The sequence below is a fragment of the Melitaea cinxia genome, chromosome 7 (genome assembly GCF_905220565.1).
Source record: "Melitaea cinxia chromosome 7, ilMelCinx1.1, whole genome shotgun sequence".
Classification (NCBI taxonomy): Eukaryota; Metazoa; Arthropoda; class Insecta; order Lepidoptera; family Nymphalidae; genus Melitaea; species Melitaea cinxia.
Genome location: NC_059400.1, coordinates 1,032,867 through 1,059,555, shown reverse-complemented (window position 1 = coordinate 1,059,555; position 26,689 = coordinate 1,032,867). Strand labels below are relative to the sequence as shown.

General features: G+C 34.2%; 1 long non-coding RNA gene across 1 annotated transcript; it reads left to right on the top strand.

Moving 5' to 3' along the window:
- Positions 1-24,377, top strand: LOC123655395. The gene is made up of 3 exons (XR_006743392.1): positions 1-107; positions 5,068-5,069; positions 24,365-24,377. It is a non-coding gene; the product is annotated as an uncharacterized LOC123655395 (long non-coding RNA).
- The last annotated feature ends 2,312 nt before the right edge of the window (positions 24,378-26,689 follow it).

Here is a 26,689-nt window from a genome sequence, read left to right as displayed (position 1 = left end):
ATATTACGTCACTTCCGTTATAAATTTTTCTTACGGTTTTAGCATCACATTTTGTTCAGTTCGCTCGCCCAACCAAATGTCAAGGCTGCTACAGCAAGGAAAGGAACGTATGCACCACAAGTTGTAACAGCATTACAATGCTAAATTTAAGTAACATTCTTATTTAAATTCTTAATAAACTTGCGCACTCTTCCCAGCATTTATTAGTAAAGTACTATCAACAAAGGTTGCCTGGAAGAGATCGCTATAAGCGACAAGGCCGCCTTTCGAGACATTTTTGTTTTGTATCTAAATTGTATCTTTTTTATCAGAAATAGTTTGTCTATGTGAATTAATACAATAAAAGTATAAAAGCTTTTATATTTATATGTTTCACGATTCACACCCGCTGGCGCTCCCACCTCGCACCGTCTTCACCAAAACGCATTTATCGCGGCGCAGAGCTGTCGCGAGTAATTGAGTTAGTGTAAGAAACGGCACGGCTCGCCCGAGACTTCAAGTTTTGTTGCCCGTAGCTCCAGCAGCACTAGAGTACCGTTATTTACGTTCGCCACACCTTGCATTCAAATTAGACGTTGTAAATTTTAAAGTTACATGTCTGACGTATGGCACCTCGAAGGGATGTTTTCGACTATTCATCTTTTAGTCTGGTGATTGAGTGCTGTCTTAGTTAACGTCGTTATTAGCAGCTTTCTGTTTTCTGCAGTTTTACGCGTGATGGTTCCACAACTAATTGTTTATATCTTTTAATTTTACTCCTAAATGTGGTATCGAAATAAAACTCACGTTACATTTTATTTATTTATTTTATTAATTTTATTTATTAAACTTTATTGCACACGCAAAAAAGAAGATACATTTTAGAACGATTAGATACAAAAACAAATAATGTATGCAAAGGCGGCCTTATCGCTTATAGTGATCTCTTCCAGGCAACCTTTAATAAAATTAGTATAAGAAAAATATGTCGGTAATAGTAATTTTAATAGTAATTTTGTGTTGGATATACTGGACCACATATTTGAAAATAACAAGAAATATCGTGCAAAAGGATTTGCGTGAAACAAAAATAAGCATTTGGACGGACAGATATACAGGCCAATAATAGTTACAAGAACCAGACTGGAAAAAATAATTTAGACAAATAAAAACCTACCTAGGTTACCTTCATTGCTAGTTAGCAAGCTTTCGCACCACAAAAACAAAACTATCGTCAAAAATATATAATAAACAACAAGCTTCCCCTTACGAACTCCCGCTCGAGATGCTATCGAACACATTTTCTTATTCCGTAAATAATAGTATTTTTTTTACCGTAGGTGCTGGACCCCCCGCGCGTCGGAAGCTGACGGACGATACTATCAATACGGCTTATCCCGACAGATTATATGTGTACGGCTTACGAAAAAATGCTGCTCGTGATTCCGCATACTGATACCGATGTTTTGATGTTCATTGTTTACTTACCTCTGTGTGCAGAACTTAATGTTTTTACCAAGCAAGCTGATTCGACATACTTTATACCCACGTATTATGAGTATATTCTTTATGAGTAATTAATAATTTTTCTTGCATAATACTTCTCCTTATAATAATAAATATAAGAAAATCATTATTTACTTGGGGCAGCTATGCAGTAGTAGTGCTGTGTGATTACGGCATTAAGAATATAGCCACCCCTCTCTTCCCGTGGGTGTCGTAAGAAGCGACTAAGGGATAACACAGTTCCACTACCACCTTGAAATTTAAAAAGCCAACGGATGGCGGGATAACCGTCCAACTGCTGGGTTTGCAATACACAGCCTGAAGACGGGCAGCAGCGTCTTCGGTGGGACAAAGCCAACAGGCAAAACACATGAGTTCACTTCCTTTTTGGCGCGAACTTGTGGAGGCCTATGTCCAGCAGTGGACTGTATTAGGCTGAAGTGATGATACAGTAGTTACGCTCATTTATTTATTTATTTATTAAAGGATAACCAACAAAAGATACAATAATAATAGTTTGTTACACATGAGCTTACAATAGGATGTCAATGTTCTTTTAATTGCAGGTTATCACAATACGCATTATCACGTCAAGTAAAACAAAGAATTAGTTTATGAGTAAATTTATCAATAAACAATCACACTTCAGCCTATCGCAATCCACTGCTGGACATAGGCCTCCCCAAGTTCGCCCCAGACATCCCGGTTTTCCGCAATCCTCATCCAGCCTACACCGGCAATCTTACGTAGATCGTCGGTCCAACGGGCCGGAGGACGTCCCACACTGCGTTTGCCAAGACGCGGTCTCCAGGACCCGTCTACATCATATCTACCGTCTACATCATAATAAACAATCATTAATAAAGATTCAAAATGACAATGCCGTTAATATGTATCAAGTTTGATGTGCTAATCTAGTATTTAACAATTTGGAAATACCTAATAAAATACAATGTCACAAGTATACAAGTTTAGAATACTTCATACATTTCCGCGATTCGTTTTTAAGTCTTAAGTCCGCTGATTTTTTCATTTTTATGATGGCTCACAATAGAGTAGAAATAGCACATGTGATTTCGATAATTTATCTTATTGTAACCTAGGCTTTACAAGATCCAAGTTTATTTATTATTTATTTTACACTTTATTGTACACCAAACAAATAAAATAAACAAGCAACATTACCAATAATTTGTAGAAAAAAAAATGTACAAAAGGCGGCTTTATTGCTTAAAAGCAATCTCTTCCAGGCAACCATAGGGCCAAGGAGATGATATATTGACAGTGTAGGTGTAGAGTTTAATTTTATTAAAAATAATAGGAAAACAACTCAATAAATAGATATACATACTTACATAGATAGTTTGTTTACATACATACAAACACACACATCACAGACACACATACAGGTTGTAAAGAACTGACATTTTAGGCAAGTACAGTTCCTTTGAATTAAAATTACAACATGAATCAAAGTAGCTGTCAATAAAATAAATGTACCATACGTATTCAGATAAAATCAAACTAACTCACATATAATAAAAATCGCCGAGAATTATAGATCAATCGTCACAAAGTGCCCTCATAGCCAATCAGACGCACACCGTCAGTAAACACCTCGGCCTCGGAAGTAGTTACAAGTGCCGTTCCGATCTCTTTACGAGCTCGTATTATTGAGAGTATTAATCGCTTCATTTACGACACTCGCTTCACCTCAGTCTGACGACAGCATCTGTAATAATATCGCGGAGGTTAAAGATCTTTGTTTAATATATAGAATCTTTGAAACTATCAAATAATATCTTAATGACATCTTCTTAATTTAGAAACCAAATTTTCTAGAATTAATATTGTCTTAATTAGTTCCAAGCTGTTCAAAGAAGAGGCTGATCTGTGACCCGGAAGTGGAACGTTACAGGCTGTACGAGTATCTATCATCAGCAGTTCACTGATATTATATAGGCTATAAAAAGTAAACTGGTTCAAGTAATGTGTAGGTTGTGACATTACTGACCGCGTCAGAAATATAGACGATGCATTGGCGCAGCGATCACAGCACTGGCTGTTGCGCTGGCGGTCTCGGGTTCGAACCCCGCAGACGACAGTATTGGCTATATAGATATACATCGTGGTCTAGGCGTTTGTGCTTGTGTTGTGTGTGTTTCTGGACCATTGAGTGTGAGGCATTTGTTTATTTATTATTTACTTATAAGATATTTTTATTATTTAACAATCAAGTGCATATGACAACTGTCGCAATCGTCATTGCAAGTGGACAGAGTATATACTTGGCTTTATTATAGAAATAGATGAAATTTTTTTTACATTTAATTGACATATTTTATGGCTCAACTTATTAATTTTTCGGTCTCCGGATTGGTTAAGATTACATATCACTTCAGCCTATGGCAGTCCACTGCTGAACATAGGCCTCTCCAAGTTCGCGCCAGACATCCCGGTTTTCCGTAATTCTCATCCAGCCTACACCGGCAATTTTACGTAGATCGTCGGTCCAACGGGCCGGAGGACGTCCCACACTGCATTTGCCAAGACGCGGTCACACTCCAGGACCCGTAGATTACATATAATTCTTAAGATTCTTACTTCAAATTCGTGGAGTACTTTTAACGTAAACTGCGATAAAGATACGGATAAACAGACAAAAAAATTCAAAATTGTTAGCAGAATGCTCTGTAAAATATCTGTAATGTACAGAATTAGAACTCTTACATTTAAACTATAAGTAGCCATTACTATATCGTACCGATTTATAACCAGCATTCGCTAAGCAATGCTGAATTAGTTTCTATAATAATAATCGAAGTGTTACCCAGTAGTAAAAGTTGAATCTGTGATCGAAAACAAACGACTATATTCAGAATCAATATTACTGATGAGGTCATTCCTAATGGAGACGTAAAAGAAGTTCGGACATAACATCCGAAGTTAATCACAATATAACAATTAATGATCATCTTGATTGAATTACGACGAATATAAAAATTACTATGTTTCTATTAAAAAATCTACTTAAATAAAGTAGCTTGTGTTTGCATTTTATTTTATTGCATAACTTTCTAAAGTTGAAGGTTGTGATCATTCAAATGACTGTCTGATGTCTGAGTACTGAAAAAATATTAAATAAATTTGTCTTATTGGGCTATACATTGTTATTTTTGTATAACTAGCTATACTTCGAAATAGATTGTGTGTAAATAATAAGAACAATATATTTCGTTGATAGACTTTTTTGTACCGAAGTCTGCCGAAGTTTGCCGAAGACGGGCAGCAACGTCTTTGGTGCGACGCCAGCCCTGAGGTCACCAATCCGCCTGCCCAGCGTGGTGACTATAGGTAAAACACATCCATTTTTGGCGCGAACTTGTGGAGGCTTATGTCCAGCAGTGGACTGTATTCGGCTGAAGTGAGACTTTCTTGTAGTTAATTTTAAAATTATTTATATTATATAACTGTTATTGCAAACTGTTATTTTTGCGTATATTAATAACTGTCGACAGCAGAATTATTGTATATTTTAATTAACCATTTACCAAATTATTTTATTGATTTATTAATTGATAGTTGTTTAATCATCTAAAGGCACAATACAATCCGATTTTTTTTTTGATATTTAATTTTACTTTTACAAATAATAGCGGGACATGTATAAAAAATAAGATAAAAGCAAAAACAGACTCGTAACGAGAAATACTTTACAATTAGTTCTATTCCCAATGCTATGATGAAAAGAATTGATAGCAATTCGAATAATTTTACAAAACAACTATCTCAAAGTAAGAAGTTACCCGAGTCGAGATCTCTGAACAAAACAAACAGCATATAGACACAAAGAAACACAAAGCCGGCCGCAGTACGATCCCGACTGAGATAATGATGTTTTGAATGGCACTCAACTCATTACGCGCCGATATCTTTCCTCAGGAAACCTTCCTTGCACTCGATATACTACCATCAGATCATAAGTACAACTAAAATTACAAAGAAATTAACACCTTATTATTAAAGAAATAAAACTCATATTCCCAAAATACGAAATCGTAGCGACGCTAAATACTTAATGAGCGTACTCCCGACTCCTCAACATCAAAACGCCTTAATTACATTTCAGAATATTTCAGTGAGATTATTGAACACAATTATAATAAGGTTCAAAATGGCATGCACGATACGAACACTGAAGAAGTTAGTAAAATAGTACATCGTAATAGAGGGATTGTACAAGCGTAATTAGTCATTAGCGACAGTAGTGGGCAGGAAGAGGCGCGATTGATAGAACATGAAAGTGCCTTGAAGCTGATTGGTTTACAGTGATAGTGTGGTGAGTATTTACTGACTTAAGTGATATTTAAGAGATTGGATAAAAAGGGTTAAGTGAGATTTAAAGAGTCAGTTGTAATATTGTATTTAAAACTTGTCTCATCCAACAAGACGCTTAGCCACTTTTATTTGAATTAAAAAACGGTACTATGTGGGTAATTGTTTGAAATATTTTTTACCACCGTTATGCTTTTAAAATTATCCCTACTAATATTATAAATGTGAATGTAAATTTGCTTGTTACGCTTTCAGTTTGGACACATTCTTGGAGGTATTAGAAGTAACATACGATACTTTGTAGTAAAAAAAAAATTAATGTGAGCGAAGCCACTGGTAAAAGCTAGTAGCTAATAAATTCTTAAATTATGACTTTCTTACTTTGACGTTTAAATAATCAAGTCCATTATGATTACTAATCATGCCCTCTTACCCCACCTCGTTCTTTTCTTTAGTTGTAAGGCTTTTGAAGTTTGTGTGTTTAAATACTCCCAAGTTTATAGAATTACCAGATTTTAACGTCCACTTGTTACCAATGGCTAGCTTGTTGGCGCAGTTTGCAGTACCCTGCTGTCTGCTCCGCGCTTTGTGAGTACGATTCCCGCCTGGTGCTGGGTGTAGTATTGCTACTGATTATTTATATATATATTATTTCTATGAATATTTATCGAAAAAAAATATATATTTAGCTATAACAGTCGGCTATAACACAAGCATTAAATTGCAGATCCTAGGAACAGACGACCGTGTGTGTATGTTAAAGATATAAAAAAATCTTATAAAAGTAGAATCTTAAAAAGAAGGAATATCATCTATAGAACAGTCCGTGTGATCTTCTAAATGTCCTGTTTGGTCATGTCCTAACTTACTAACTCAAATGGATTTTCCAAGAACGTCAAAGAGTTATGATCCAGTTAGTGACCGAACATCGAGTGTAGTTTGATGGATGACGGGGCCACCGGTGTTGTCTGGGTCTAACCTTGTTTACTTGTTTACTACATAAGTTTATGACGTTCGTAAGTTTAGTCTTTACATAATCAACGATTACTTTTTTGTATTTATTTAATACTAGCGAACCTGGTAACTTTCTTCACGCCATTTTTTTTCCTGAATGTATTGATTTTTTCTTAAACTTTTAATCGAGATAGGGCTCAGCAGGATTTTTCCTGCTCAAAATCTAGAGCAGCAATTGGCGAAGTACCTCGACCTTACAGACGATAACAGCTAAATAGTACTGCTTTCAAGCAGTGCTGTGTTCCTGAGCTGCTGGGGGTGATTGTGGGTTGGGTTGGCAACGCGCTTGTGATGCTTCTGGTATTGCAGTCGCTGAATGTATTGATTTGATTTTCTGTATGTGTTAACGCAGTGCTTAGAACAAGTGGCTGTTGCGTTTGCTATCGTTAGTTACAAATATTTGTGAAGGCTACACAGATATTTTTCATGACCCGGATTTAGGGTTTGTGTGTTATGGTTCAGAATTTTATTCTACTAAAGGCCGTTAATTATAAGATATTCATTCATTCATCTTGTTAAACATCTAACAGTCATATGAGAATTATTACAACGTAAACAAAAACATGCTGTAAAAAATTGTAGCCTGAAGTATTAACAAAACGTATTGCTTGGCCATATCTTAAGCCCTCTCCACACTAACCCCTGACAATTCCAACTTTTATATTCAATCGTTACAACTTAATATTCAATTAGCTGTAATTGCGGAGATGAGATGACAGGCAGATTAACGGCCACACATAATTCATTACGGAAATGGACTTTATGGCGACTGTAACTTTTTTACAATGGGTGTGTAACCGCCTTTATGGCGGATAGAACTGGGAATGTAAGCTTTATGCGAAATTGTTTTGAGTGATTAGACATTTTTATTACTTCATTAGGTTTGATGTCTTTCCACGATCGCTTTGACTACATTGTAATTTAGATAATTTTTTATGTCTTCGTAATTAACTTGATTATAATGATTATATGAGATATTATTTAAAGTTATAATTAATCAATCTTTTTTAAGGCGGAGCACAAACGAAAAAACCTAACTCAAAATCTGAAACAACACCTTGCAGAAAATTACAGTCAAGTACTAGTGTTTTCAAATAGTGTTTTATTCTTGTGGTGAGTAACGTATCCAGGCATTTAGAGGTGAAGTAGATAGGGTCTGCAATACGCTTGAGATTTTCACTTAGCAGGCGTTCGTAATCTGTGGTAGCAGCTTTAAATCAGACTGATCGTATATTTATTTTCTACCCTCATAGTATAAAAATACTATCACTATCCAGCCTGTAAAACCCCACTGCTACGCATAGACCACATTCTCCGTGTAGGAGAAGGGTTGGCGGATATATTCCCTTCTGTGAGTAACGTTTTCACTGTCAGTTGGTTTATTTAGTAACTTCAAAATAAGAGTGAAAGATAACTTTTAGACTTAAACTCAACTTTATACTACATCACCATTTATTAAAATGTGATTGGGACTAGTGCAAACCCAAACCGACAAAAAAAAACGTGTCCTTTACACCACACGACTGACGTAAAACTTCTTCACAATAGGCCTGCACTGTGTCTCAGATATACGAAACGCAACTGGCTATGAGAGAAAGAGAGAAAGAAAATGTGTGCTCGCACCTCTCTTGCTCCGTTCGCCTCGCCCGATCACAAATTCCGTAACGATCTCGTCACGGATTCACCAGCTTAGTCCCTAAGTTAAGCGTGCGTGCTTTTTGTTATGTTTATATTTTACCTTAAACGATTTTCTTTAAAAGTTTTAAATCTTAGATATTGTAGTTTATAAGTACGTGAACAAAGTGAGGCCATACGGGAAGAAATGCAAAATGATAATTGACGATAAAAATGCAAAAAATCGAGACATCGGCGTTGAGAACGAGTCGTTTGTAGAGTGACTGTGCTTTGGTTTCTTCACAGGATTACTGTTTGGAAGGGTTAGTTTTTAATAAAACCAACTGCTTTTGTATAACTATTAATATATATTATGATATCCATTTTGTTACCAAATAAAAATAATCCCAAAAAAGTTATTTCTATTTTTACAAACATTACTTAAGTCACTTTACATTCAACATTAAAGATGGTACCATTACTTTACATTTCTGGATTAACTGATACGAGCTATGATGTTTATATTTTAGCCTTGGTTTGTGGATAAATATGCCATCCATCTCAGAATTTCTTGCGAGAAAATGTCACTACAAATTTCATCAGCTAAGGAATGTTCACCAAAACATAGAGGTATCCTGGCCATGTTTTGCTTTTTTGCACACCTCGAATTCTATATTTAAAACTATTATTCTCAATTGTTTGCAGCACATGTCTTCCTTATCAACAGTCATGTTGTACTGGGTTACCTTTGCTTGCCAGTATTTTTTTTGATAAATTCCACTTATCCCCTCTTAGTGAGACCCATACCCCCCCTAGTCGTAAATAATACGACCAGTATCTTGGTCGTTCCCCGTGTAATGTGCGCATTGCGACGCATTAAAACGCCTATTCGTTATTCATACTGCTATTAAATATTATTCATATTCGAAACGAATGTTTATTATACGAATTTTTGTAACAAACGATCGTCGGATTTAAATAAGATTTTATTGTGTGAACGCTACGGTTTAAAGTTTTTATGGTTGACTTTTAGGAGTGACTAGTTTTGCATTTTTTATCACCGACGTTTATATATTATACTAGCTGACCCCGCAAACGTTGTTTTGCCATATATGTTATTAACACCCTTAATCACTCCCTTATAACTTAAGGGTATGAAAAATAGATGTTGGTCGATTTTCAGACCTCGAAGGTCGATTTCTCGACCAGAAGAAGTATTTAAACTAACATTGTGACACGAAATTTTTTATATAACACTAACGACCCGCCCCGGCTTCGCACGGTTGCAAAAACTATTACCGTTCCTCTACTATATTATGCATGTATTATACATATAAACCTTCCTCTGGAATCAATCTATTTACTCAAGAAAACCGCATCAAAATCCGTTGCGTAGTTTTAAAGATCTAAGCATACATACAGCGGGAAGCGACTTATGTCATATTCTAATTGACAAACTGTATTGTCATCCATTTAATTAGCGTAATCAAGAGAATAATTGAGATAAGTTGTAATTTAAGCTTTTATTACATTCTGAGAGTTTGATTACATATCGGCCCAGTATTTTTGTATATAGATTTTTATAATAAGTATATCGTCTCAGTGTATGAGTTTCATCTCTTGTAATTTTTATATTTATCTAGATAAATTTAAAATGTATCATCAGATCTTGCTGTAACTGTCGATTATTTCACTATAATTATGTAGTGAAGATACTAAGACATTCAAAAAAAAAAAAAAAAAAATGACGTGCAAGAGTCAGATCGCCAGAAAATTATTTTACAATTTGTATAATTATAAAAATAATGTACATTTTGTTTATTTTTTGTACCTTTTATAGACTGTCGTCTCTTAGCCTATAAAGTATATTCTTGTTTCATTTAAAAATGTGTATAAATAAAGACAAAAAAAACGTATTTTTCAACCTAAGCCATGATTACAAAAACATTGCGAAATAAAAGTAAATTCAGTAAGAAAAATAAAAATTCGGTTAGCGAAAGGTACTGATCCACCGAACGGCGCATCTAATTCAGGGATTGTATATTTATTTACTCACACGCGACAATTTACATATAAGAACCAATTCAATTCCCGGCGCACCGCGTTCCCAGGGATTAAGGCCATAACCCACCCCCTCCCCTCGACCCCCCAAGACCATTCCCTTCGTAATCCTAATAAATCCACTTTATATTTATCCACCTTAAAGACTCCAATAAAAGTAACTAGTAATAGAATTTTTTACTTCCGACGTTAGTGCAACGTAATGATTAACCATAATCTGTCCTTAAAGAAATGTACTGGCAGTCGCGATAAAGGGCCTCGTGATCGCGCGACTGATTCAAGTAATAGAATCCCACAGGTTAAAAGGTGAAATTTGTATTATAAATTACTTAACCGTAAAAAAAAATAAAAAAAAAACTAGCATGTTTTATTACGAAAATACTATTTTGGTAACCTTTTATTTTTTTATTTTTTTTTGATACATCGTTTTTTTATACAAACCTTGTCCTAACAAAAAAAAAAACAATTAGTATGTCAATTTAGTGCAGTTGTTCAAGTAATGCGCGTACATTTATTTCAGCAATTCATTTTTTACATATACATTACGATCGACTATTATAAAGTAATTCCTCTGTTATATACCAAATAATTTTTTAATAGAGATATGTGCATATTTTTATTTTATATATTTATTATGTTATGATTAATCTTAGAAAGTCACCAGGATCCTTCCCGTGTCTCCGTCTATCAGTCGTGTGCTGTGTTAAGCTACGATAAAGATGAATGGTATAGAGTCGAATGAAATGTCTCATGAACATAATGTAGTTTTTGGAGTAAAATTAGTAAAAAATAAATCTAACTGTAATTTAAAATAAATCGCGAATTAATATAACGTTTGTATATAAATCTAATAATTAAGATTTTTTTTGATACCATTACTTTTGATTTAACTGAGGTAGGGCACAGCAGGAATTTCTTGCTCAAAATATGGAGCAGCCCGACTGGGGTAGTACCTCGACCTTACAGAAGATCACAGCTAAATAATACTGTTCCTGTTGGTGAGTAAGGTGACCAGTGCTCCTGGGGGGATTGGGTCGGCAACGCGCTTGCGATGCTTCTGGTGTTGCAGGTGTCTATAAGCTACGGTAATCGCTTACCATCAGGTGAGCCGTACGCTTGTTTGCCGACCCAGTGACATAAAAAAAAAGATTACGCCATATTATTATATGTTAATGTAATAGTTACGTTTAAAAATTTCTCATCTCAAACAATTTTTTTTCAAGAAATAACATTTACTTCTTTTTATTTATAACATTGACAATGTATAGGGTAGTAGTCAAAGCAATTAACCGTTGTAAAGGGTTACAGTTTTGTTCCTAGGTCTACAGGTGCTACTCATATTAAAAGGCTTATAATGCTACTAGATGCTAAGACTGTGAACTGATCATACTTATTAGTTACAAGCTATGCCCTATGGCCTTAACTCACGTTAATTTGAGGAAAATAGCCTTCCTCTGGAAATAGGCTATTAAACACAAAAAGTATTTTTCAACTCAAACCAGCAGTTTAAACAAACTTTTTAGCCTTATAATATTAGCTATAGATGACAATATATTTACAACGATGGAATGTCGACTCTAATATAACGTTGTCCCATAATGCCCCGTTTGTATTCATAAGCGGGCGAGTCGCTCCACGGCGCTCCATCATCTCGTTTATGGCTTCAGCTAAAAGGTATGTTCGGCTCGGACTTAATAATATGGATCCAACTGCTTAGCGCTTTCTTAAATTGTTTACGATTTTAATAATGCGAATTCTATCTAGACTTATCTTCTTTTGCTTAGATTATTTATTGATGGAATTTTATTCAACACGTGTGTATTATTCTCATGAATATAATATCATTTAAATTGAGTGTAAAATACCCAATGCTAGGCAAAAGACTTTTAAACCTTTTTTTTACGTGGGATAATCCATCATGGATACCCTCCGGCGCGGGGGCACCAGAGGGATATGTTGGACTCCTACTGACTAAAAAACCACCACGCGAGATGAGGTCGCGCTAGCGTTTGCCACCTCACCCCGGCAAAAAAAAAGACTATTAAACTTAAGCTAGCCTAAGTCAAAGGTATTTTACACTGGTTGGTGGACAAAATGTTCACTTCAGCCTATCGCAGTCCACTGCTAAACGTAGGTCTCCCAAAGTTTGCACCAAACTTCCGAGGTCTCCGCATTCCTTATCCAGCCTCCAACGGCAATCTTATATAGTCAGTAGATATCATCGGGCCAGCGAGCCGGACAAAATGTAATTAGGGTACAATATCTATACTGTCTAAAATGTAAATTATTGAAAGCAGATAAAAATAGATTTTTTTAAGTAAACAAAAAAAAATAGCGCTATATTGAAAATTTTTGTAACGTATGATTTTACAATAAAATTTTCAAATGGACAATATTAGGACAATTGATATATTTTTGATATACGACATAGTTTTCGTTCGTTATATTATTTTTTGTTCACAAAATTATAATATATATACAGAAAGAAATAATAGTATAATATATGCAGAGAGCGTGGGGATAGTGGATTTTCTAATCCAACGACCCCACTCTTTAGTATACTTCCACTAAATTATATACATAACGAGATGAAAGCGAGTATTCTCTTGAAATCTTCGACATACATCGCAATCAGGTTGCGAGCTATATATTTACATAAATAATAAAAAAAACTCATAACTGTCCAAGGGTCCTTTGTTATCTTTCTCCGACTATTAACTTATGAAAATAAGATACAATAACACTATGTTTATTTTGCGTTATGCCTTGCCAGGGAAATTTGCGATGGACGATGAAATTGCGCCTTTCTCAAAGTTTTCTCACATACTTTTTAGTTTTTTAAATATAATTAATTGATTTTATTTTCGAAATATTTTGAACACGTAATACAGCCCCAGTGAAAATCTTTACTGTATTTTTTTTTATAAATAAAATAATCTGTACAATAATTGTGTTTGCAGGCAAACGAAGAAAAACCGACTTCAATTATATCGACTAGTAATACAACGAAAACAGACGAAAAAATAATCAAGTAAATACGCCTTATCAAAGATTAATCCAAAAATTGTAATCAGATCTCGATGAAATTTAAATATTCGGCTTTCGATTAAATTAAAAAGCATCAAAATCAGTACACCCAGTAAAAAGTTATGTGGATTTTCGAGAGTTTCCCTCGATTTCTCTGGGATCCCATCATCAGATCTTAGCTTTCTTATCATGGTACCACACTTAGGATATCTCCTTTTCAACAAAAAAAGAATTATAAAAATCAGTTCATAAACGACGAAGTTATCCCCGAACATACATAAAATATATATTGTATATATACGGTCGAATTGAGTAACCTCCTTCTTTTTTGAAGTCGGTTAAAAAAAAGCTTTATAATTAAGTTAAAAAAATAACATTCATATAAATTTTATTTTATTTTTATCCACTCTAGAGTTTACAATTATATAATATGTTATTGAAACATGATATAGTAATATTATAATGGACTTAAATATATGAAAAAGAAAATGTCCAGAACCTGACCTCACGTCGATCATCGGGCACCTAAGTCATAAGAAAAAAATAGCATATATCTAAGAAACATTACACAGTTAGGAATTCATTGTAATATTTCTTGTATGAATTTTATAATATCACAAAAGTTTGAGGAGCAACGGTCAGTTTTTCAAATAAGAAATATGATAGGCGTCGTACTAGTCCCACATCGGGCGCCACTGGCCGGACGAACGTGACGCGTGTTGTCACTATAAACAAGATACCATCCTTTCCACAGATAACATAACATTACACGGGAAAGCGCTCCAGTGCTGCTTATTTAGATCTCTTATATATTTTATATCTATGAATTTTTATATACTTACTTATTTGATATTTAGATAAAACAGCTAAAGTTCAGAGGCCATATAAGACTAGCCCATTAGCACAGTTTGAAGTAAACCTTCTTTTAACTTCGGGGGCTGTGGGTGCGATTTCCGCTCCGAGTTTGGATATAGTATATATTATCTGTATAGTAAAATTTATGAACAAAAAAAAAACGAAAAAAATGACGAGTCGTTAGTTAACCCTAAAACAGACCTACAGGAGTTATATATTTAACACATTTAGTTTTTAGTTTATATTAATTAGCGAACAACGCATTAATTTCGCATAATTTAAAGCAAAATTAAAACAAACGTAGACACGAATAATTCCACATTTGTACAAAATTGATTTCAAAATACACGATGAAGAAAAATAAACAGTCAACTTATCAGAATAATGAAAGTTCAATAAACAAGTCGCCCCGCGCCATAAATATGAATGTCTCAGTGGGTATGAATTACATGCAATCGAACATAACCGACTTGCACCCTCAGATATAAACATTACATTCGTAAGAAACACTCAAAAATGCCCGACAAAAACCCCGTGAAATCTCGACCCACCTCATAAAACACGTGAAACAATATCTCCAACGCACCGTGCCACGAAAACATTGTAAATGCCTTAAACAACATCTTTAGTTCAGTAGATACACGGTTGAAATTTGTATGTTTAGCTGTCGAGATTACAGTGGTAGAGATTCGGCTTTTCCTTAGCCATAAAAGTATATTGTGCGTCTGTAAACGTAGGCGGCTGTTTGTCACCATTTGCATAGAGATGCTAAGAGGTCGAGGACTCAGATCCTCACAAATAATAAGGGTCGATTGCTTTCCATTGCGATGGGGACAGGTGATTTGGATTTTGTGTAGGAATTGCTTTATTAACCGGATAAAATCGGACAAACATGTTTTTAATCAAGACGAAATAGAAAGAAGGTAACTGTTACGCATGTAAATAGCTTCGTGAGTATGTAGCGAGTTTGTGTATGTAACATTTTTACTAATAAATATATAATGAGCCGAGATAGTTAAAAGATGTCCAAACCCTAAGTAGCACTAACAAGTTTTCATACATTATATTCAGTTGGAAATTTCGTATTATATTTCGAAAAAAAAAAGAACAGAAAGTTAAAAAAGCTTAAAACCAGGAATATCAAAATATTTCAAAGTTTACTTTTTGTTGATATTTTAAAATCCAGTGATTTAGCAATATCACATCATTATTACAGCCTATACAGTCCAGTGCTGGACATAGGCCTCCACAAGTTTACGCCAAAAATAACGTGAACTCATGTGTTTTGCCCATAGTCACCACGCTGGGTAGGCGGGTTGGTGACCGCAGGGCTGGCTTTGTCGCACCGAAGACACTGCTGCCCGTCTTCGGCCTGTGTATTTCAAAGCCAGCAGTTGAATGGTTATCCCGCCACCGGTCGGCTTTTTAAGTTCCAAGGTGGTAGTGAAACTGTGTTATCCCTTAGTCGCCTCTTACGACACCCACGGGAAGAGAGGGGGTGGCTATATTCTTTAGTACCGTAGCCACACAGTAAGCAATATCTATATTTAAGTTATTCTTAGATAGAACAAATAATGTCAATATAAAACACACAAGTCATTACCCACTACACGCTCTAGTACTAAACCAACTTCCACAAGCCGACCCAATTCTAGGCAGAGGGGCAAACATTTGAATTTCAAACAACTCAATACTCGTGATTTAGCAAAGTATTATGTTACTCGAGAAATCTTAATCAGCCCCTGCGAAGTATCTTTATTTACAACGCGAAATCCTCCCAGTAATCGGGGCGAGTAAAAAAGGGCGAAAAAAAAACTATTGCAGCACGCGAGGTTTGGAAGATATTCATTACAGTTTATCCGTCGGAATGAATGGAATGAAATAAAGAGGTGCCGATTCCAGGGACATACTCTGTCAGCTCGATCGATTTATTTAACTGAATATGGATATTTATTTTACACGTACTTTGATATATGATATAAATACTATTGAATCAACTTGAAATGGCTATTTATATAAACTAGTGGTCGCCCAGAGGTTGAAATTCGAACATGAAAAAAAAAATTAAATTAAAGAAAACCAAAAAATAATGAAAAAAAGAACCTAATATGTACGATTTTATTTTTGTGTTACCCACACATTAGGAATTCTAAACATTTTTGAATATCATATCAAAAATCGACATCGACACGGTCAGTCGGAGACGCGAGTTCGATCCCGCTGGAGCGGTCAATTTTTGATATGATATTCAAAAATGTTTAAAAGGAACCCATTTTAATTTTTTCAATTTGACTACAGAATTTGACATTAAAAAAATTATAATAAACTTGTGTGTGTCAAATACATGGTAGTGTCTGTAATATTTTTTTAATTGATTTAATGTACTTTTTATTCATAATTTAAAAAAATATCAGCGTCCTGCACTTCTTCTCTATATCAATTCAGATTATAGAAATTTCATACTCCTCCGTCCGCGCAATTTCTGTAAAAGGGGGTACAAAGTTTTTGCTTCACGTATTAATAGATATATGAAATATGAAATAGATATATGAAATAGGTTTTTATTTAACAAAGAAATGTGTTCTCATAATAGAGCAAATATTTTACTACAAAAATACAACTTAAACTAAATAGATAATTTATTAATTTAACATGTATTTGTATTATTTAAATTAGCATAATGTCAAATTAGCTTTCACTTATTGACAAGACAATTCTTGGCTCTGATTACCTATCTGTACTACAAATGTCCTTGATTCAGCTAAAAAGGGTGGCTGTATGCGGCTCACGTCCCGTCTTCAACGCTTCAATGGCGAAACGGGGACAGAAAATTATATAAATAGGTGATAAATATGAAACTCCCAAGTATTCTATGCTAATCATGGCAAATGGTCATGCCCAATCAAATGTTTCTACCCATACGTACGCAAATCAGGATTATGAGATGCCGTCTTGTGATAACTTATGTTATCGCAATGGCCGTCCCGAACTGTACGAGACAAAGAAATTGAGAAAGTGAAGACGCCAAAAAATATAACAAGGGAAATGATATGAGATGTGTTTTGCATAATACTTGTATTAAAATGTTTAATCAGACAGATCAGATGTAAGAACTGTTAACGATGTTAGCTGCTCAATTTCATTATAAAATAAGAATCCTCTATCAAAAATACTAGATTACCCTTTGCAGTATATTTGTTGACCAACTCTTTATCTGCAAGTCTTTAATATTAAACAAGTTAAAACTCATAACCTTAGATATTTTTTTATCCAAATGATAATAGATACTTAAACACACATAAACTATATAAATTATAACAAATATAAATAGTAATAATAAATTTCAAAAAGGTTAAACGTTTAACGTTCCGTTGAATAATTATTACTTAATTCGGTGTAGTATTAGCATACATGTCCAAACACGTTTGGTAAAACAGGCCCGCAGCGGTGTCGCAGTGTCCGAAACAGTTGGACAACATCCGCTCAGTTTGCACTTTCCAGTCCAAAAGTCGCCTGCTGTTGACACCCTTTGTGACCGGATTGAAAATCAAATAGACACGACTGAATGAAAAATATTAGGACAATCAGTACGTTTTACGTAGAATGCTGAAGTAAATATTTCATATAGGATACCGTTCTTGACGACAACTGAGCATAATTTAGCACAATGTGATATTAAAAAAATACTGATTTTTTTAAATCTAGATCAAAGAAACATTATAATGTCGTAACTATTTGTGTAAAAATTCAATCTTCTTCGTCAATATAAATAAAAATGATTTTTGCTAAGTGCATAACTTGATAATGTCTTCCACTGTTGACCACTTAGGCTAATTTATTTTTTTGTATGTTCCTTAAGGCTCACAGAAGGTTTTAATACTTAAAAAAAAATTAAAAACAAAAAATTTATTATTAACTTTTGACAGAACGAAATCTGTTCGGGCAGCTAGGTAATAATAACAAAAATGTACATTATAATTTGAAATTGTTTTTAGGCGTATCTATGGATATAGAGAGTATATATGTATATAAAATTATAAATATTTCCAGAAGTAATTTTCACGGCATTCTTCTAGTGTCTATTTGTGACGGAAAGTTTGCAGATAAGAAATTCTAAGATTTGCAAATCTGGTGACCTACAATGGACTAACGTGATCAATGCTCTTCAATAGGAAAAGAAGCCTTTGCTAACTCTAGTACTCCATCTTTACCACTTATCCAAAATCTAGAAACGCCCGACTGGAGTACTTGAGGCACTTACAGACATTCACGGATACATTTACCATTACACCTAACCTTAATATAAGAATTTAGAAGTAATATAAGTTATAGACGGTTTAGCAATAGGCGGGCTGTACTGACGCTTAATTGCCATCCTAGTATAAATTACATCTTATGTAAATGACGACCCTAATTATTTTACAATACATCTTTTAGTAAGCAATAACATGCCAATTTGGATATATTTGTCGAAGACAGCGACAACTAAGTCGTAAATGCCATAATTTTTGTTTTAATGATTTTCATAAATTTCTTCTTAACCATGCAACGTGTCGATCTTGTCATCTTGGCCAAATCAAGTGATAGTGCTGCCAACCTCAGGACGCCGGGATAAGCTTCCTTTTTTCGTTCTGTATCAATCACACCAGAATATTACCAGAAAACTTGGGAATGTCACAGATAGTTCTGTTAAGAATATATTTTAAAGAAAATAAAAACTATAATTACAATTCCCTCTATTCATTGTGTGGTCTATATCGATGATTAGGGAAAGGTCGCTGTGACTCGTGACTGTGAGCCAGTGGGCCGCGAAAAGATCTGCTCCTGACGCGCTCCTCGATTACGTGTTCATTAACTTGTTTCATACAATTCAGTTGAAAACTTCACTGGCAACAAGTTTGTGAGAGATGATTTACTTGATAACAACAAAAATCGTCTAAAGCAGAATATTTATTGAACGTGATAGAATGTACTAGATAGGTATGTTTTCAATTATTTTAAAATATGTAATAATAATAATATTTATTGTACACAACAACAATCAAAACAATTACATATTGCAAATAAATATCAGTGTACAAAGGCGGTCTTATCGCTAGTAGAGCGATCGCTTCCAGACAACCTTTGGGCATATAGGACACGGCATATTGTAAGCGGTAGGGTAGTGTACAAAGAGAAGTGACGAATAGTGTCACCTAGGACGATATCAACTGTCGAGTAAAATCATAAACATACATATACAACATAATACATACATACACACACAAACAATGTATTATACCCAACAATTATAAAATACTAACTCATATTTAAATATTTATTTTTTAGTCCTGAGTTGTAGTCAAAATGTTTACTTACTCAACTCAAGCATTTCGGTGATCGCTGTTTACGATTTTAATGTAAAATGGCGTAAAATATTCAAATAAACCGATTAAATTGTAATAAATATCAAAATGGTCCAAGCGTGTTCTAAATCTTTATACGAAAAATGTCATCGTTCGTTTAAATGTCATCTTATAGACGTGCAAAATACCGAATATTGGTTACCTACGAAAAATGAAATCATAACCATGAAATCTCACGTCAAAGGAATGCGCTCCATCGATGTCAACGAAAATAAGGGGACGGGATTAGTTGAGGGTGCGAATATAATTTTTATGCTTGATGCTCGCGTCACAAATGGCTAATGGATCGATTTAACGACACTGCAACACAACAGTGAACGTAGATAAAAATATTTAAATAAATGTATCTAATTTAGTTTCTCTCTCTCTCTCTGTATGTGTGTGTGTGTGTGTGTGTGTGTTAAATGCACTTAATTCCTACAATAATTGTGTTTGCTCGCAAAGGAAAAAAACCGACTTCAATTACATCGACAAGTAATATAACGTAAGTAGACGAAAAAATAGTCAAGTACACGTACGTTATCAAAGATTACTCAAAAGTTTTAATCAGATCTCGATGAAATTTAAATGTGATTACATGATAAACATCAGCTTTCGATTAAATTAGACATCATCAAAATCGGTAATCGCAGTAAGAAGTTATGCATATAATACAACGTAGGTCAACGAAAAATAGTCAAGTAAAAACGCATTATTAGATATAACCCAAAAAGTAGTTATAAGATTTCGTTTAAAAATTTTTTTGTTGAAATCGGTCCACCCTGTCAAATGTTCTGAAGTTAATTTGGAAGTCGGTTAAAAAGACAAGAGCCTGTTTTGCAGTTACTCATAATATTTATCTCACATATAAGCTACTGATAGGCTTTATCAATAGGACGTAAAACAGACCATTAGAGTTATTTCCCTTCACTTAATAAACTGAAACTATTGAGTTCACAAGTTCCGAATAGTAACGTTGAAGAAATAAAGTGGAGTTTGATGGTGAAAAGGAAAATATATCATAAACTTTTATCTGTTGCCTACCTTTAACCGCCAGATAGCTTTATCAGCAACCAGAAGAATATGCTTTTAATTAGGTTTATTTGTAAAAAGGAACACAATATCTTTTTCGAATTCGCTTAGTGCCAAAAACATCAAAATGTCGTATTATTTTATTTCTTTGCTTCTTTTCTCTGTAGTCACAAAACTGTTGTCACATTTAACAGCAGCTGACTCCGGGAACGCCGTGTCACGTTAATGTATCAGCGCGGGCATCGAATCCGCATAGCGTTGATGATCGCCGGTGATTATTTCACTCGACACCTGCCGCGTCTATTTGTGAATCCTGCTATTGTTTTGTTTGGTACATACACACGTACATACTTTAGTTTCATTAGTGACAAAACAGTGCATTATAAATTTTCTATTGTTGTAGGTATGCATTACTTTCTTTATAAATAATGGTTTACATAAAATTTATATTATAAATGATATTTTATAATAAGGTATAGTCCAATAACTGTGTTTGCTTTTGTTCCGTACCATTGACTAGGTAAAATATTTGTTAAATAAATAATAAATTAAACATTTTTTTTTTGTCTAAATATTTTTTCATTTTAATTTTTTTATTTATTATTAAAGTAAATATACAATTGAGTATTTTGTGAATATTTCAAGTGCCTACCTGTTGCCTCTATTGATATCGAGTAAAAAAGGGCAAAAAATCTCGGTAGTTATATGGGAGTCCCGTTACTTTTTTAGTATTTGTTGTTAATACAGCGGCAACAGAAATACATAATTTGTGAAAATTTCAACTGTTTAGCTATCGCGGTTCTTGATATACAGCCTCGTGGCAGACAGACGGACGGATGGATAGACGGACAGACAGCGAAGTCTTAGTAATAGGGTCCCGTTTTTACGCTTTGGGTACGGAATCCTAAAAACGACTTCAATTACATTGACAAGTAATACAATGTAAGTAGGCGAAATAATAGTCAAGTGAATCACGCAATATTAAAGATATCTCAAAAATTACTCTTCGGATCTCAACCAAATTTGAATGGAACCATATGACAAGCGCCAGCCTTCAATTAAAAAAAAACCTCGAAATAGGCTCGTCCAGAATAAAAGTTCTGAATTAACACATTTAAAAAAATACAATATACAGTCGAATTGACAACATCCTCCTCTTTTTTTGAAGTAGGTTAAAAAAGTACGTATGACTAGTATAGATTTAATTTAATATAATTTTTTAATAAAGGATAAATGAGTATAAAATTTTACGTTGAAAAAAATTTCGAAATATATTGAAGAATTTTTATTCGTGCTTTTATAAATTTTATGTTGTTTCTTGTCCTTTGGAGTTATCGATTCTGCTTTAAGTTCTTGTATCCAACGTACTTACGACTGGAAACCTGGAAACACCATATAAACATATTGTACCAATGCATATGAAACCAATCGAACAAGAATTGGTCTTAATAAAAGAGAAATCACGAGCATTGCCTAGTTTTAAGACGAGTTTAATTAGTACCAATTATTGGACATTATTATTATTAATAAAAGCAAACATACATCTTATTCTAACATTACACGCCACAACACTTTCACATACATCACGGTAAGAAAGTGTATTTAAATAAAACTTTCAACACTTACGTATATTGCTGTCAGCAACACCATTAAATCGTCCATTCACCTTTTTACCTGTACAATATTGGATCATATTTTCAAACCGTCATATAAAGCTACCAGCTTGTATAAACGGGCGGTCTTTTATTTTTAATTTTAATACAATTCATAAAATACAGATAGACATGAAACTGTCAGCACTCGTAGTAATGCTGTCAGCAGCAGCGCTATCTACTGCGCTTAATTACTTTTGTTTTACCTGGAATAACATCCATTAAATAAATTTACAACTCAAGTATCAATATTTAGATACTACGATTAACGCTTTTCCAGATTCCTTAGCCCGTTTTCTTATTTATGTGCTAAAGTCGAAGTTAATTAAAATTCTAAATTAAAAATGACTTTTTTAAATAGGCATCAAGAGTACTTTTAAATCGTTTTTACAAATTAATTTTTATTTATTTCGTGTTAAATGAACTAAGTATAAAAAAATCAAAAAAAAAAAAAAAAAAATAGCAACTACCATTGATTCGAAATTGAGATTCTGCAGAGAAAAATGGGCAAGAATCTTCAGTTACTCTTGTTAACTTTCTTAAATTACGGAGACAACGTAGTATGAACATTGTATGAACTTAGCGCTTGACTTTGGACGCATGCTAGATAGGATAGCGGAATCAGCGTGTGATTTGTGATGTTCCAAAATTTCACAATTACCAAAAACAAAATCTATAAGTTTGTCATCACCTCAAATAATGGGAGTGTTTATGAAATTTCTCTGAGTTTCCCGGTTAAGTGTCATAGTACCTCAAGTGACGTGACTGACTGACTGCGTGAATCGCTGTTCGCACAATAAACACGTCGCTGGCATCGTTAATCAACGACAACGCACCTTGGAGCCGGTGAAACCGTCTCTGTGATCACCAGTCAGTTTTGGCTGTTTAATTTAAGTTACACTTCTCCCTCTAGGAAGTTTATCTCAATGAGATTTTATTAGTGCTAAAGTTAATATTAGTGTTATTATTTCCTTTTAATTATTAATAGAATATCTTATACGCTATCGGATTTTATCTGTTTTTATAACATTTATTTAATAGGGTAAATAAGCGCTTTAGCCTGTAATATCCTATATCCTACTGCTGGGCATAGGCCTCTTTCCCCATGTAGGACAAGGATCATAGCTTAACACACCACGCTTCAATACGGGTTGCGGATATTTCCCGTAGGTACTATAAGTAGTACTATAAGTAGTACTAACGATTGCTATCACGTGTTCATGATAATAACCGGGACCGACGGCTTAACTTGCTCTTCGAGGCACGGTGGGGAAACCCACAAGGACTGCACAAACACCCAGATCACGGCAAATATTTGTATGGCCAATACAAATGTTAATCATGTGCGGGGATCGAACTCGCGATCGCCAGCGCAACAGCCACAAACCAGTGCTGTCACCGTTGCGCCAACGCGGCGTCTAGGATAACGCAAGCAGTTGGTTTATTTTTAACTACATAGCAATATTAAAATAATACGAGTATTAATTTTAATTAAATTTTATTTTTAAAATTTCTTTAATCAAAATATAATTATATAGCATTTTCCATTAATGACTATATTATTATTATTTACAACAAATGTTAATTGACGTGAGAACATCAAATAAATCGATGAACGCCGGCTGCATGCACGAAAAAGTATGACTAATTACCCCTCTATGCTCATTGTCCCGTTACACTGATTGTAACGCTTGCGCCGCAACTATCTCTCTTCCACTCGATGGGCCTATCCGTCCGAGGAGATGTTTTTTATGACGTTGTCACGTTAAACTATCGTCCGTAAGCCAACTTTACAGACAACCAATTATTTTTTAACCGAGTTCCAAAAAAGGAGGAGGTTCTCAATTCGACTGTATTTTTTTTTTCTTTTATGTATGTTACATCAGAACTTTTGACTGGGTGGAGCGTTTCGATAAATTTTCTTTTAATCGAAAGGTGGTGTGTGCCAATTGGTCCCATTTAAATTTATTTGAGATCTAACAACTACTTTTCGAGCTATATCTAATAATGCGTTTTTACTTGACGCTTTTTTCGTCGACCTACGTTGTATTATACCGCATAACTTTCTACTGGATGTACCGATTTTGATAATTCTTTTTTTGTTGGAAAGGAGATATCCCAAGTTTAGTACCATGATAAGGAAACCAGGATCTGATGATGGTATCCTAGAGAAATCGAGGGAAACTCTTGAAAATCCCCAATAAATTTTTACTAGGTGTACCGATTTTGATAATTCTTTTTTTGTTGGAAAGAAGATATCCCTAGTTTAGTACCATGATAAGAAATCCAGGATCTGATGATGGGATCCCAGACAAATCAAGGGAACTTCTTGAAAATCCGCAAAACCTTTTTATTAGGTGTACCGATTTTAATGATTTTTAATTTAATCGAAAGCCGATGTTTATCATGTGGTCACATTTAAATTTCATCGAGATCTGATAACTACTTTTTGAGTAATCTTTGATAATGCATTGTTACTTGACTATTTTTTCGTCGATCTACGTTGTATTAGTCGTCGATGTAATTGAAGTCGGTTTTTTTTTCGTTTGCGAGCAAACACAATTATTATTTTATTTAATTTTAATTTGACGCCACTTTCCACGTCTTGGTCTCAATCACCAGAATATAACCGTCGATTAAACTCTGATAACAGTCAGTATTACCGTTCCGTCCAAAACAATGCTCCACCTTCACAAGGTACTGATGGGGGTGCCCGGGTGCGAGGGGATAATAATTAATTATCGAAGAGTGGCAGGTGCACAATGACGAACGCTGGCGGTGACTTGGACTTTTTTATCTCATGCAGTGACTTGCTCGATGTCGAGCTTTTGTTGGTTACAAGATATGTGCTGAGATAGATTTATCCTTATAATAATTGTGTTTGCTTCCAAACGAGAAAAAAAACCGACTTCAATTACATTGACAAGTAATACAATGTAAATAGACGAAAAAAATTAACAAACGTCTGTATGTATGTATGTATTTATGTATCTATTTATGTATGTATGTATGTATGTATATGTTTAACTATTTGAATATTTATAATAGATTTGTTGTAACTTGTACACCTATGCTAGACCATTTCCTTTGCCCTAAGGTTGCCTGGAAGAGATCGCTTTTTAGCGATAAGGCCGCCCTTTGTACCTAATGAATATATTGTCAATATTTTTTTTTCTTTCTTTGATATGTATCATTTCTGTTTTTGGTGTACAATAAAGTGTATTAATATTATAATTAAACGTCACAAGTCGTCACAACGATTTTCGAGGGTTCCCCTCCATTTCTCTGGGATCCCATCATCAGATCCTGATTTCCTTATCATGGTACCACTCTAAAGATATCTCCTTTCCAACAAAAAAATAATTATCAAAATCGATTCATAAACATATATACGGTCGATATGCATGGTCGAATTGAGTAACTTCCTCCCATATTGAAGTCGGTTAAAAAATATTTTTTGGACAAACACATACACATAAAAAAAAAACACATACATACAATATTATCTAGAAATATATGTATGTTTTTGTGTCTAGTAAAACTTTGATAGGTCAGTAAATAATTGATACAATCCAAAACTGATGTGTTATTTTACAAAATATATAGGTATTTGAAGGAACTAATTCTAGTTTTTATTGATTTAACTCCAATTCTAAAAGTAGATTTTGCTAAGAAAAATCGGAAATAATAAGTAAAGAGTTACTTTTTAATTTTTATACATACCTAATAAAGCCAATTCCACCGCGAAATGAAAATCTAATAAACGGAAATTTTAACTTTTTAAGCTCATCTCAAAAAAAATACTCAAACGTAACTCAAAAGTAGATAGAGATCAAACAACCAAATAAAACTATTAATAGATTTTAAAATAGTATCAACACGCAACCACACGTTATGGACAGCACGCGCCTATCGAAATGTGTTCAAATACGCGTTACCTGAAAATCCGCATTAAATCGTACTGGAACAGATACGCTCACCACCGGAAATCTGTGCGGACTTGCGATTAATCATCACATTCAAAAACGTAACTCTAAATTATACACATTTGGGTTCAATTTCCTTCGTCAGCGTTTAGCAGTGCAGCTTGCCGGCTGCAAGTAAATTACAACTTTAATAGCACCGCAGTAAGACTAAAATCGAATGATGGTAGTATTACAAGTATTGACAAGCAATGATCGCAATGTTCCTCGGACGGAACATAATTCGAATTGTCACCTGTATCGTTTT